Source organism: Rhinolophus sinicus, chromosome 2 (assembly GCF_057876585.1).
Source record: "Rhinolophus sinicus isolate RSI-liver-muscle chromosome 2, RSI-T2T, whole genome shotgun sequence".
Classification (NCBI taxonomy): domain Eukaryota; kingdom Metazoa; phylum Chordata; class Mammalia; order Chiroptera; family Rhinolophidae; genus Rhinolophus; species Rhinolophus sinicus.
Window position 1 is genome coordinate 116,236,144 of NC_142502.1, and position 13,285 is coordinate 116,249,428.

General features: G+C 47.3%; 1 pseudogene; it reads left to right on the plus strand.

Moving 5' to 3' along the window:
* Window positions 1-9,652: 9,652 nt before the first annotated feature.
* LOC109435860 (sorting nexin-24 pseudogene) lies at window positions 9,653-12,291 on the plus strand (annotated as a pseudogene).
* The last annotated feature ends 994 nt before the right edge of the window (window positions 12,292-13,285 follow it).

The following is a 13,285-nucleotide window of genomic DNA, read 5'->3' on the forward strand; positions in this document are numbered from 1 at the left end:
TCCTTCATGTAACCTTTTTGGAAATAGTTTTTTTTTTTTTTTTTGGTTTGTTTTTTGTCTTTTGGGGGGTGGGAGGGAAGGGGAATAGGACTTTATCGGGGAGCAGTGTGTACTTCCAGGACTTTTCCAAGTCAAGTTGTTGTCCTTTCAGTCTTAGTTGTGGAGGGTGTAGCTCAGCTCCAGGTCCAGTTGCCGTTGTTAGTTGCAGGGGGTGGAGCCCACCATCCCTTGAGGGAGTCGAGGAGTCGAACCGGCAACTTTGTGGTTGAGAGCCCGCGCTCCAACCAACTGAGCCATCTGGCCACCTGGGGGCTGAGCGGCAGCTTATTGACTTCATTCTAGTTGCGGAGGGTGCAGCTCGCTGGCCCTTGTGGGAAATGAACAGACAACCCTGTTGCCCAGAGCTCATGCTCTAACCAATTGAGCCACCTGTCCACCCGGAAATGGTTTTTAAAGGAAGAGCAATGCGGGTGAGGGGTCCTTGCTTGGTTTGGGGGAGCCTACTATTCTGTGAGTGTGAATTAACGTGGGCTTGTGAGGAAGCCTCAGCACCAGGCCACCATTCTCCAGGGAACGGAGAGAGGAATGGACCAGGTGGCTCTCCGCTAGAGCCCCTAGGGGTTTGGGGCTGTCCTGCGACAGGGACTTTGGGTGGCTTCATGCGCCCACCTCTTGACTCTGAGGAGGCCTCGAAAACCCTTCTTAAGTCATTTTTACCTAAATCACTCAGAAGAAATGATCGTGCACTTATTCAGTGGTGGGCATTTTACTAGGCGTCAGTATTTTTCTTTCATGATTCACAGCATTGGATGTGTGAGATGAGGTGTATTCTGGCAGGTGAATGGATGTGCGAGACGAGGTGTATGCTGGTGGGTGAGTGGAATCTGTTACCACGGAGGTCTTGGGTCCAAAGACCCTTGTGGATGCTTTTCCTTGGAACTGTGTTCAGAGCTGTGCCCTGCACTGTGTCGCTGACGCCTCGCTTCTCCAACGAGACACAGTGCTTATTGTCCCATTCACCGCTGAGGATGCTGAGGCGATTACGTGAGGAGCCTGCAGTCACAAAATGGGCAGAGCTAGCACTCGCCCCCTGGGGTTCTGATCCAAGTCCAGTCTTCTCTTTCCACAGATAGATGCTCAAGTCTCTGTCACTACCAATGCCAAGTGACAGGGCTGGAATAGATCATCCTTGAAGGTCTTTCCCTCAAACACCTTATCATTCAGTGATTCTGGGGTTCTTTGTTTAAAAAAAGAGATTAAAAAAAAGAAATGGTTTGAAATATCTCCCCTCCCCATCTTCCTTCCTCCAGTGAAACCTCATGTTTTTTTGCGACATACAGGAAAAGGTGAAGGTGAACAGCATAGTTGAGTACAGGGTCAGTGGTGGCTGAATGAGGACTTTAGTCATACTCTTGCCATTGTATCATGAAGACAGGTAACATCTGTCAGCATTTTTGGAACCAACTTTAAGACCATTGCATGTAGTTAGACCTGACAGGGTGGCTGGAATGAGGAGAGAAACAAACCTGCGAGTCTTCAGGGATGCGGTCATTTCTTAGGTGGCAGAAAGCCTCTTCAGAGGAATAGAGTGTGTATAAGCCAAGCATGCAGAGACAGCTGAGCCCTACTTAGTTACCATCCATCATTAAATTTCATGACAGTTGTAGGAAGGATGTTCCAGGTGTTATACCGTGTTTCCCCAAAATGAGACCTAGCTGGACAATCAGCTCTAATGTGTCTTTTGGAACAAAAATTAATATAAAACCCGGTATTATTTTACTATACTATGCTATGCTATGCTATGCTATGCTATGCTATGCTATGCTATGCTATGCTATGCTATGCTATGCTATGCTATGCTATGCTATGCTATGCTATACTATGCTATACTATACTATACTACCGAGTCTTATATTAATTTTTGCTCCAAAAGACACGTTAGAGCTGATGGTCTGGCTAGGTCTTATTTTCGGGGAAACAGGGTAATATGTCATGTCGTTTAATCCTCTAATCAGATCTGTGAGCTAGCATTCTTACCACACTTCACAGAAGAGGAAGTCAGGATGGAGGGAGATTAAGCAATCTGCCTAAGGGCACAAGATGACCAAGTGGCCAAAATGGGATTCAGACGCCAGAGTCTTTGTCTTCTAGTCTTCCAGAGGATGCTGTGTTGGAGAAGGAGGCACCTCAGATGCCATCTAGATTAAACTCTTACTTTATAAAAGAGCAGACTGGCTCAGAGAGAAGTAAAAAGGTCCTAAGGTCCCATGGAGAGCTCATATGAGAATGGGAGCAAAAATGAAAACTCATTGTACTTGATTTCTAGTTCAAAATGTCCTCCTACCTAGAGACACTGGCTCTTCAGTAAAAAGGTGAAGAAATAATCTCTCCCATGGCTTCTCACCCATAAGTAAAAAAGGAGCTAAAGAGCATGAAGGCCCATTCAGTGAGCCAAACTGGCCATGGTTCCCACTCTCCTGGGTGCTGACAGTGAAGTAGGCAAGCACGTGCTGGTCCCAGACAAGGAAGCACTGAGGGATTCATCACCACCAAACCAGTACTGCAAGAAGCATGAAAGGGACTTCGTTAAGAAGAAGAAAAAAGTTAAGGAATATGAATTAAAAAATGGCAATAATGGCATATCTATAACAATTACTTTCAATGTGAACAGATTAAATGCTCCAGTCAAAAAACATAGGGTGGCTGAATGGATAAGAAAACAAGACACTTACATATGCTGCCTATAAGAGACTCACTTCAGATCGAAAGACACACAGACTGAAAGTAAAGGGATGGAAAAAGATATCGCATGAAAAGGGAATTGAAAAAAAAAAAGCTGGGGTAGCAATAGTTACACCAGACAAAATAGACTTTGAAACAAAGGCTATATATAACAAGAGACAAAGAAGGACCCAGTAATCCCACTTCTGGGTATTTATCTGAAGAAACCCAAAACGCTACTTCGAGGGGATGTGTGCCTCCATATGTTCATTGCAGCAGTGTTTACAACGGCCAAGATGTGGAGGCAACCTAAGTGCCCTTCAGTATATGGTTAGATAAAGAAAAGGTGGTACATATATACGATGGAATAGTACTCACCCAAAAAAAGAATGAAATCTTGCCATTTGCAACAACATGGATGGACCTGGAAGGTATTGTACTGAGTAAAGTAAGTCAGACAGAGAAAGACAAATGCCACAGGATCTCACTTACATGTGAAATAAAGAACAAAATAAACAGACAAACAAAACAGAAACAAACTCATAGATACAAAGAGCATTCGATGGTTACCAGATGGGAGAGGTGTTGGGGGGATTGGTGAAGAAGGGGAAGGGATTAAGAAGTACAAATTGGTTACTACACAGTAGTCATGGGGATGTAGGGTATAGCACAAGGAATGCAGTCAATAATATTGTAATAGCTCCTGTGTTTCCCCGAAAATAAGACCGGGTCTTATATTAAGTTTTGCTCCAAAAGATGCATTAGGCCTTAAGTGCAGGGGATGTCATCCTGAAAAATCGTGCTAGGGCTTATTTTCCGGTTAGGTCTTATTTTCGGGGAAGCACCATATGTGTGGTGTCAGATGGGTGCTAGACTTTTCAGGGGGATCACTTCATAAGTTATATAAATGTTGTACACCACTATGCTGTACACTTGAGACTAATATAATATTGAATGTCAACTATAATTGAAAACTAAAAAAATTATTTAAAAAAATTAAAAAACAAAAAAGCACACACCGAGGTGAGAGAGGGGAGGGCATCTGACAGAGGGGCTCCTCTGAAACTGGGAGTGGGGGGTTCCTTGGGGAAGGAAGAGGGAATGATCCAGGCTGAGCACAGGTCGTGGGGTCAGATTAATGAACGTAGGGCACGAGGCTGTCGCCCAGAGAGGGAGGGACTGAGGGGTAAGAGGTGAGGCCTGGAGGAGGGCAAGAGCCAGGTGGGTAGGGCCTGTGTAGACCCCAACAAGGCCTTTGCCCACTTCACTTTGGGGGCACTTTGGGCATGTGCTCTGGGCCTAGGAGAGCAGAGATCCGGGTGCTGTGGCCTGGAGTGGATCCCCTCTCTGCCTTAGCTCATTTGTTTCCTAATTTGCGTGTTTTGGTTAAATTCCCTTTCGTCTCTTCAGGCAGTGGTTCACAGGGCTGTGCCCTCTGCCTTGCCCTGGCCCTCCTCTCCGTCTTGTACAGACATGCTGTAAAAATCTGATCTCACCAGAGAGCTTCCTGTGTGTAAGCTGCATGTCTGGGCCCATCTCTCACTTTTGTTTTTGCTGGCTAATTGTGCTCATCTAATCAGAAGTGCATTTTAAAGAAATTCCCTTTCCTTTTGAGTCATTTTCCTCATTGGAGTTGTAATTATTTCTGGTCTGAACTTGTTTCTCAATTCAAAAAATTAAATTTTTTTGGATTCTCAAACATATTTATTTAATATTGCTAGGGAAATATAAAAATATAAAGAAGAAAATAAAACCCACAAACACTTGAGTGCCTAGGGGCATTCACTGTTACCATTGCAGTGCATTTCCTTCCTGTCTTTCTTTTTTCAAGGCACCTATGGATCTGTTTTTATGCAAATACATACTTGGAGCATTTCAGTACTTGCTTTCCTGAAATCCAGGGGACATGCACGTGGTAGATCCGCTCTCTGGTGGGGTTACTGGATGAATGTGTGTCTTCATTTCCTGGAGTCCCTTGCAGTTAATTAGCGACCCACGGCTCGGTCTGGCCAGTGTGCCGTGAGCAGGAAGCGATGGTGCTGTGTTCCACTTCCAGGCTGATGCAATCCAGGCCCAGTGTGTGCCTCCCTCACCCCCATTGTCCTCTGATGCAGCAACTTTGGAAGTCACATGTTCCAGAAGGCTTGGCTGCCAGTGGGTGACCCTAGGACAACCTACGTATGGTAGACTTGGCATCAGTGACAACCCACCTCTAACGGTTACGTCACTGAGATTTCAGGGCTTATTTGTTCCTGTGGTATAATGTGACCTATTCCTGACTACTACTGTGTTTGCCTATCCTTCCCTTCTCTGTCACAGACTCCAAGGTGACAGGCATTTCACCTCAAATTCCCTTTTCACATAATCGGTTCAATGAATTTTCCAATAAGGAGAATCAGGAACCTAATAAGATGCTTTCATTTTGGCCAAATTCTGATTCCAGGTAGAAAGATCCATTAGCTATGAAAGTAAAGAGGCCAGTGATAAAATTGGTACCGTTGCGTTAACCTCCCAGATAAAAATCATATGACAATTACATTGAAAATATAACAATTATGGCGCGTCACAGGTTTTCAAGCATTCTTCATCACCACGAAACCCAAGCTTGCAGTGGGTGTGAAGCTGACTTATCATGTGTGTGGGTGATAGCAGAGGTCTGTGCCCGGTGCACCCGTCTGTCTTTCTTAGGTGTGAGTTCCTGGCTGCTGGGCAGGATCGGCTCCTGATAAGAGCATTCCTATCACAGGGTGAGGAGTGGCAGCTGTGGCAGATGTGGTTGGAGAGGCAAGAGTCTTGGATCTGACTGTGACCCTGAGCAGTGGAGGGGTCTACAACAGGTTCCACATCCCTCTGGGATTTCCTCCTCTGTGAAAGGAGGAGGCAGCCTGGGTGACTGCTGGGCTTCTCCCAGCCTGCTTGCCCATTCTGTAGCTCATGACTACCCTGAACATGGCCTTGGTCTGCCTCATGACACCTCTGTGCTCCTGAAATGTTATGTTTGCTTTCAGAGGGCACACCTGGGAGTCACTCCTTACTCTCCTGTTGTAGAATCTTTCTCTGTCACATGTGTAGTTGAGTCACAAATAGGTGAGTGCTTTTTCATTACTTCAATGATTTGTCCTGCTGAATATAATAGAGATTTCTTTTCTAGTACAGAAACAGAACAATTGCTATAAATTAGAAGGAAATGGGAATTTACCTCCTCTGCTAAGTGGTGATGACTCAGGCTTGTTTTATAGAAAGTTTGGTCCTATAGGAAGGACCACCTGGGCCTTTGATTTCCCTCAGGAAACTTTAGGCCTCTGAGTCTGAAAGGCTGGACAAGTTTTGGAGTCTGTTGATTAAAAGAATGAACATCCAAGGAAAAAAGAGGACCTTAACTTTCTCTTTTGTGTCTTAGTGTTGTCCCCCCAGCGCTGCTCAAAGGCATGTGGCTCCCTGGGGAGAGCAGGCTGTCCGAAATCCAGCAGCCCCAGGACAATTGCCACACTGCAGGCCATTCATTGCATCTGAAGCCCTGGGGTAAGGGTGGTCAGAGCTGCACCAGCCCTCAGTGGGCTCCAAACGGGGGGCAGGCCTGTGCAAGTGGAAGAACTGCTGTGACGGAGACGGGGTGACTGCACTGACGCTGAGGAGTGGGTGCCTTCCTGGGGGCTGTGTGTCAGCTGTTTTGAGGAGTTAGATGTGGATAGTGGGGATGGCTGTTCCAGGTGAGGGCAGAGGGTGAGCGAGGGCACGAGGCATAACATTTCGTGTCTGTGTGCCCTGCTGTGGGACTGTGGGCAGGTTACACCACTTTTCGAGCTCTGGTTGCCTCATCTGTAAAACTGGGCTGTAATTCTTACTTCATAGGGTTTTGGGGGAGTCAATGAGAGCCACTGTCTGTGTGGATGGTCCCTTAGCCTCAGTTGGTTTTCCCTTCTCCTTAGACATCTGGCATTCTCCCATCCCTGCCCTTTCCTCGGGCTGTCCCCCTCCTCCAAGCACAGGACGGAGGCTTTCCTCTGCTAGCCCTGACCCCGCCGTGATGTGGACCAGAACGGAAAGCACTCATGCAGCCACACGTCAGGTTGTATGTGGTCAAGGGCTTCGGAGGATAATGCAAGCTTGTCCATAGTGGGCACCGGAGCTGGGGTAATTGTTAAGCTTTATCAGCTCACTCACTCACTCACTCACTCACTCACTCACTCACTCACTCACTCACTGACTCACAGGACATGGCCGCTTTGACCCAGGGACATGCTTGGAGCCGAGGGCTGAGTGGTAATGAAGATGGACAGGATTTCTGAATGTCACGGGGGCCTCTGCTTAGAGGGAGCTATATGTTGCATGTGTGCTCACATTTGTGGTGTGCAGTGGGGTATGTGCCAGGAGGGGGACCTAATCTAGGCTGAAGATCACAGAGAGTCTGAGAGAGCGGCATACGGACAGGAAGGGCAGGATGCAGCCAGATGAAGGTCTAGGTGGACGTGGGGAAAGAGGTCATGCCTCAGGCCGTGGGAACAGCGTGTGCCTTGGCTGCAAGCTACAAGGACCACAGCGGGTCAGAGAAACTGGGAGGAGGCCAGTGTGGCAGTGGTGAAGTGAGGGGCAAACTGGTGTGCGATGTGGCTGAGGCGGTAGGAGGGCCGGGTCTCAGGCAGCCCTGTAACGGTGCTAAGGTCAATGGGTTTATCCTGAAGTCAGTTTTGGGAAGTTTTAAGCAGGAGAGTGGCCAAATCAGATTTGTATTTTTAAATGAGCTGCATGGATTCTAAGGGGAGAGAGCCAATGAGGGAAGAAGGCTGTTGAGTTGTCAGCTGAGAGCTGAAGATGGCAGGGCCTGGGTGGTGGCAGTGGGATGGAGAAGCGGGTGTGCTTGAGCTGTGAGAAGGTAGGAGCAGCATGATGTGTGACTGGTCATACGGAAGTGTGGACCGTCAGTACCTGTGTACTTGGTCGATATGTTTGGGTCACACCCGCCCTGGAAGTAAACAGAAGAATACCAAAGCGCCACATTCTGAGAGAAATGGAACAGACGTGGGGCAGATGACGTGTGTGTGGTGAGCCTGTGACACACATGCAGTAGGACTTGCACGCATGAGTTGAGAGCTCAGAGAGACGGTGGCCAGAGTGACAGATGAGGAAGTGTGAGGTGAGGGGCCCAGGGAGATGTGAGCGGTGAGGCACCCCCAGTCAGAGTGCATGTGTGTACCCAGGAGGGGCCGGTTAGGGCACGGCGAAGCAGAAACCAGGAGGAGGGGGGACGTGGAGTGCGTTGTCCTGGGAGTGATGGGAGCTGAGGCCCTGGCCCACCCACATGGAGACACATCGGTGGTCCATACACCTCTCCCCTTGTTCAGTCACCAGTGTCCCATTCCGCTCTCAGTTCTTTCCTGACTTAGAGGAAAGTGGTCAGATAAAAATCTTTGGTGAAAAATTTCCAGGGCCCAATATGGTGCATTTATATCTTTTAATTTTTTAAATTAGTTTCAGGTGTGCAAAAAAAAGAAGCACTTGAAAACAGCAAGGCCTGACCTTGGGTCTGGGAACTTTGCTTTTTGTGAGGGCTACTGGCCCACTGAGAAAAGTAAAAAATGGGCAGAAAGGTGTCGTATACGTTACTCACTACTGTGTTTCACCGAAAATAAGACCTAGCTGGACCATCAGCTCTAATGTGTCTTTTGCAGCAAAAATTAATATAAGGCCGGGTATTATATTATATTAATTATATTATATTATATTTATTAACTATATATATTATATTATATTATATTATATTATATTATATTATATTATATTATATTATATTATATTATATTATATTAATTATATTAATTATATTATATTATATTATATTATATTATATTATATTATATTATATTATATTATATTATACTGGGTCTTATATTAATTTTTGCTCCAAAAGATGCATTAGAGCTCATGGTCCGGCTAGCTCTTATTTTCGGGGAAACATGGTACTTGAATAAATATCCCTAAACCCGGTTAAGACTAGAGGTGGGAGAGGAGAGAAATAACAGCTGTGTCAGCGTAAGGAGGAAGATTGGACAGGCATGTGGGGTGGGGCCTAAGGGCGGTGGGGCCAGGACAAATGGCGGCGGGCCCTGCCTACACTTCTGCTTGTGAGCCATGAGGCCCAGGCCTCTGAGCAGCTCTGCGGTGTGATGCGCAGGGTGTGACAGTGGTGGGCTCTGTAGGTTAGCGCAGGGACTGAGTGGAGCTGGGAGGTCACTGTTCCTCCAGGTGAAAGGTGAGGAGAGTCCGGCGGCGGCGGCGGTAGTAGTCCCAGTGGGGGCATCCAAGAGGCCACAGGGAAGGGGGACCCAATGTGCTGCGTCCTGGGTGTGCAGGACGCACAAGGCGGGTTCTAGGATGACATCAAGATCTTGAGTCTGGACAATAGGAATAGAGAAGTCTGGAGGAGGAAATGGTTTGGGGAAGAAAATGATGGTTTATGTTCTAGACAGTTTGAGTCACCATATAAAGTAAGCTTAACTGAGTAGAAAAGCATTTCCCAGATTTCCCCACATTAGTTAATTCTGCGTTGTCTGCAGGCCCTGGGGATTTCTACAGAGGTGAACCAGTGTCCTTGCAGAGTTTGGAAAGAGGGAGTTCATAGAAACAAGGCGAAAAAAAAGGAAGTGACAGAGTTATCTCATAGGTTTCAGGGAGGGCACAGCACTTTCTGACTTTCAGTGCAAGATTTCCTCAAATGTAGCCCTCAAGGCCCTGGGTTACACTTCAGACAAACTCTCAGTGTTTAAAACCAGAGGGGAAAGTGTGGATTCATTATCAGTGGCATGTGGGAACCAATAACCATTTGGAAAAACAAAAAATGGAAAGATCACAGTCTCTTCTTCATACCAAGTTAAATTCCAATGAATTAAAAGCTTAGACATCAAAAAGTGGTATCATAAAATTACCAGCCAGCATGGCCGTGGAGGTCTGTGTCCCATCCTTTCGCTCTGAGGAGAGTTACCTGAAGTAGGCACTGTGGGGACAGAGCCAGGAGTGCAGTTTCCAGGCTCTCGGCCTCACATGGAAAGGTGCCAGCTCAGGTAGTAAATGGCCATCAACTGTGATTGGATGGCCATCAGCTGTGGCTAGTTGGCCGTCAGCTGTAACCAGTGAGCCATTGGCCACTAATATAACTGCCGTGGCTAGGCTAACAGAAAATGGGGGCTAGCAAGAAGATGGCAGCTGAGCTAGTAAGCGCAGATTGCAGTTAGCATGGTGGATTGCAGCTAGCAAGTGAGGTTGGTTGGCAGAGAGAAGTAGACGGCAGGTAACGGATAGTGTGGCTCCTGCTTCCTGTGTCTCCAACCCAGCTGCCAGTGAGAATATAGTGCTATGACTCCTGTGGGGGCGGAGCCCCAGAAAGAAGTTTCCAGGCTCTCGGCCTCACATAGAAAGGTGTTGGCTCAGGTAGTAAATGGCCAACTGTGATTGCATGGCCATCAGCTGTGGCTAGTTGGCCGTCAGCTGTAACCAGTGAGCCATTGGCCACAATATAACTGCTGTGGCTATGCTAGGAGAGGGAGAGGAGAGAGAGAAGAAAGATGGCAGTTTGAGGGAAGAAAAAGAATGGGGGCTAGCAAGAAGATGGCGGCTGGGCTGGCAAGTGTGGATGGCGGTTTGCGGACAGTGTGGATCCAGCCTCCAGTGAGAGTATAGTGCCGCCGGCGAGAATATACTAAGTATGACTCCCCTATCTATGGCTCCTTGTGTGTTCCTTTTTGGCCTCACCATATCCTGCGTTCTTGTATGGGGAGTGGGAGCAGAGACCCCGCAGGCCGCCCTGCACGACAAATGGCGCAGCGAGCAGGGTCTCCCGCATGACAACTCCCCTACCTATGGCTCCGTGGATGTTCCTTTTTGGCCTCACCATGTCCTGCGTTCTTATGTGGGGAGCGGGACCAGAGACCCTGCATGACACCCGCATGACAAATGGCGCAAAGAGCAGGGTACGGTGCCGGCCAAAACTCTCAAGGGGTAATGGAGCAGTTTGTGCGTATGAACACTCAATCTCAGGGAGACCAGGAGGAGCAGCTGCCGGAGAGCTGGACCCCCATGGAGGGGTGGGAGGACGTGGACAGTTCTCCCACTAGCACAGGAAAAGCCATGCAGCTGCTGGAGAGATGGAGCCCCGTGGAGAGGTGGAAAGATGTGGACGGTTCCCCAACCAGCACAGGCTGGAGAAAGCAAAGGTCGTTGTCGCCCTGTGGAGTGGGAAGTGCTTGCTGAGTCCCTCACCCTCCAAGTTGGGGAGGACTTGGAGCCCTAGCCCTGTGGAGAAGGCACACTTTGTGGGGCCAATGCACAGCCCTGGCGAATGACTATGGGGAATTGCCTTCCATCCCTAATTTAATGGACCGCTTGACTGTTTGTTTGGGAACATACCACCATGCAGTGGAACTGGCGGATGTTTGCTTCCTGTGTCTTGACCGGCTGCCATGCCATCGAGAATATGTAAGCACCTTGACTGTGAGTCGCTGTTGTTCCAGCAGGGTACCCTGAGAGGCCCAGAGAGAGTGGCAGTGCCCTGAGAGCCCTGGCTGAGCCCAGGAAGTCTGGCTGTGCCCAGAAGGACTGGTGGTACCCTGAGAAATCCTGGCTGTGCCCAGAGAGCCTGGCTGTGTCCAGGATACTGCATTCACCTCCAGGCTCCTTGCATAGGGCCCCTCGCGGAAGACGCTTGTTGCATAGATTGTGAGGCAAGACCCTGTAGGGGTGGAGTGTGGGGACAGAGCCAGAAGTGCAGTTTCCGGGCTCTCGGCCTCATGTGGAAAGGTGCTCACTCGGGTAGTAAATGGCTATCAACTGTGATAGGATGGCCATCAGCTCTGGCTTGTTGGCCGTCAGCTGTAACCAGTGAACCATTGGCCACTAACTAATATAACTGCTATGGCTATGCTAACGGAAAAATGGGGGCTAGCAAGAAGATGGTGGCTGAGCTAACAAGTGAGACTGGTACGTTTGTTTCGTGTGTCTCACCCAGCCACCAGCGAGAATATAGTGGTGTGACTCCCCCACCTATGGCTCCGTGGGTGTTCCTTTTTGGCCTCACCATATCCTGTGTTCTTATGTGGGGAGCGGGAGCTTAGACCCTGCATGACACCCTGCATGACAGGGACACACGCTGTTTAAGGTAGAAGTGCTCATGGAAGGAAGAAAACATTTTGTTGAGAAAAGGTACAGCATATTTCACACCTTGCACAAAAAGCTTAAAAAATGTATTAAAACTCCAGAAATTACATCTCAAATGTGAGGAGCTGGGTCCCAAAAGTCCTGGAACATTGATGACGACAGGCTGTCATCTTAGAAAACGAAGAACTTCCCAGACTGCTTCTTGAGTTCCTGAACGTGTGACACTTGCCATCTCTACCAAAGGCAGAGAGTTGTGGGTCTTTTGATAACACAGAATCCTGAGAGTCACGCAGACTATCCCACCAGCCAGTGCTGCTGTCCCGTGGATCCATACGTCCTGCCTGCAGCCTGATTTTCCAAACATGGTCGGGCATTGAAGGAGTTCTCCACCGGCTCCTTTACCCTCGTCTGCAGCCCAGGTAGAAATCCTCCATGGCCAGAGGAAGCGGAAGCAGGGAAATCGCTGTGGTTGAAAACTGATTAACATTAGCCTAAAATGGTTATTGGTTTTAGTAAGCTTCTGTGTGGGAGAATATTTAGATTCAAAACTAATAACTGAGTCATGTTAGTTGATTAGGACATAATATACAAGTTGAAAGCCTGTTGTAAACTTTTGGAGAGAGATTTATACTAGCTATACTAATACATGTTGGAAACAAGTAAGAACTAAATAATCAAATGTTATCAACCAAAGTTAACTGAATAGCCAAGTGTTGGAGATATTTTTTTTAATGTTTTTATTATTAGCTATGTTGAGTTAAATAAAAACAAAGAACAAGAAAAATAGAAAATAGAGGCAAATATCTATATAATCCTGGGGGATAAAGTTCCTTAGGATGAATTTCTGAAAGTGAAATTCAGGGTTCAATGGTCTATGGTACTTTATTGCCAAATTGCCCTCCATGGGACAGCACACACTGTGCACACTCACATACACACACACGTGCAGGCTGTTTCTTTCCTCCTTAATTGCTTTTCAGAGTGAGGGTGGTGTGATGGTCACATGTGAGACAGTTTTGATTTTGAATGTATACTTGAAGTTTTGATCTTGACTGGATGGACTAACCTACAAGTGAGTTTTAATTAGTGAAATGAGACTGTGAGACTGTTTTTTTGTCTTTTAAAATATAGTTTTGAAAAATGGTACAGTTTTATTTTTTTGTGTGTGTGTTTGTGTGTGTGTGTGTTTGAAATCAAAGTTCTGCATGTAAAGAGTCAAATAGCTCTATAAGATTCATTATAAAAAACACATCAGACCCCAGTCTTTCCCCATCTCTCCCATGTGGTATGTAATCCCCATTTCGTAATGACATGCTTGTTTTATTTCTCCTTGAACTTTAAGCTTTAGGCATTAACAGTGATCTTCCCCCTTTGGGAAATGAGGACTTAGGCTGTTTTCCGGCCCGGCCTCCACCCC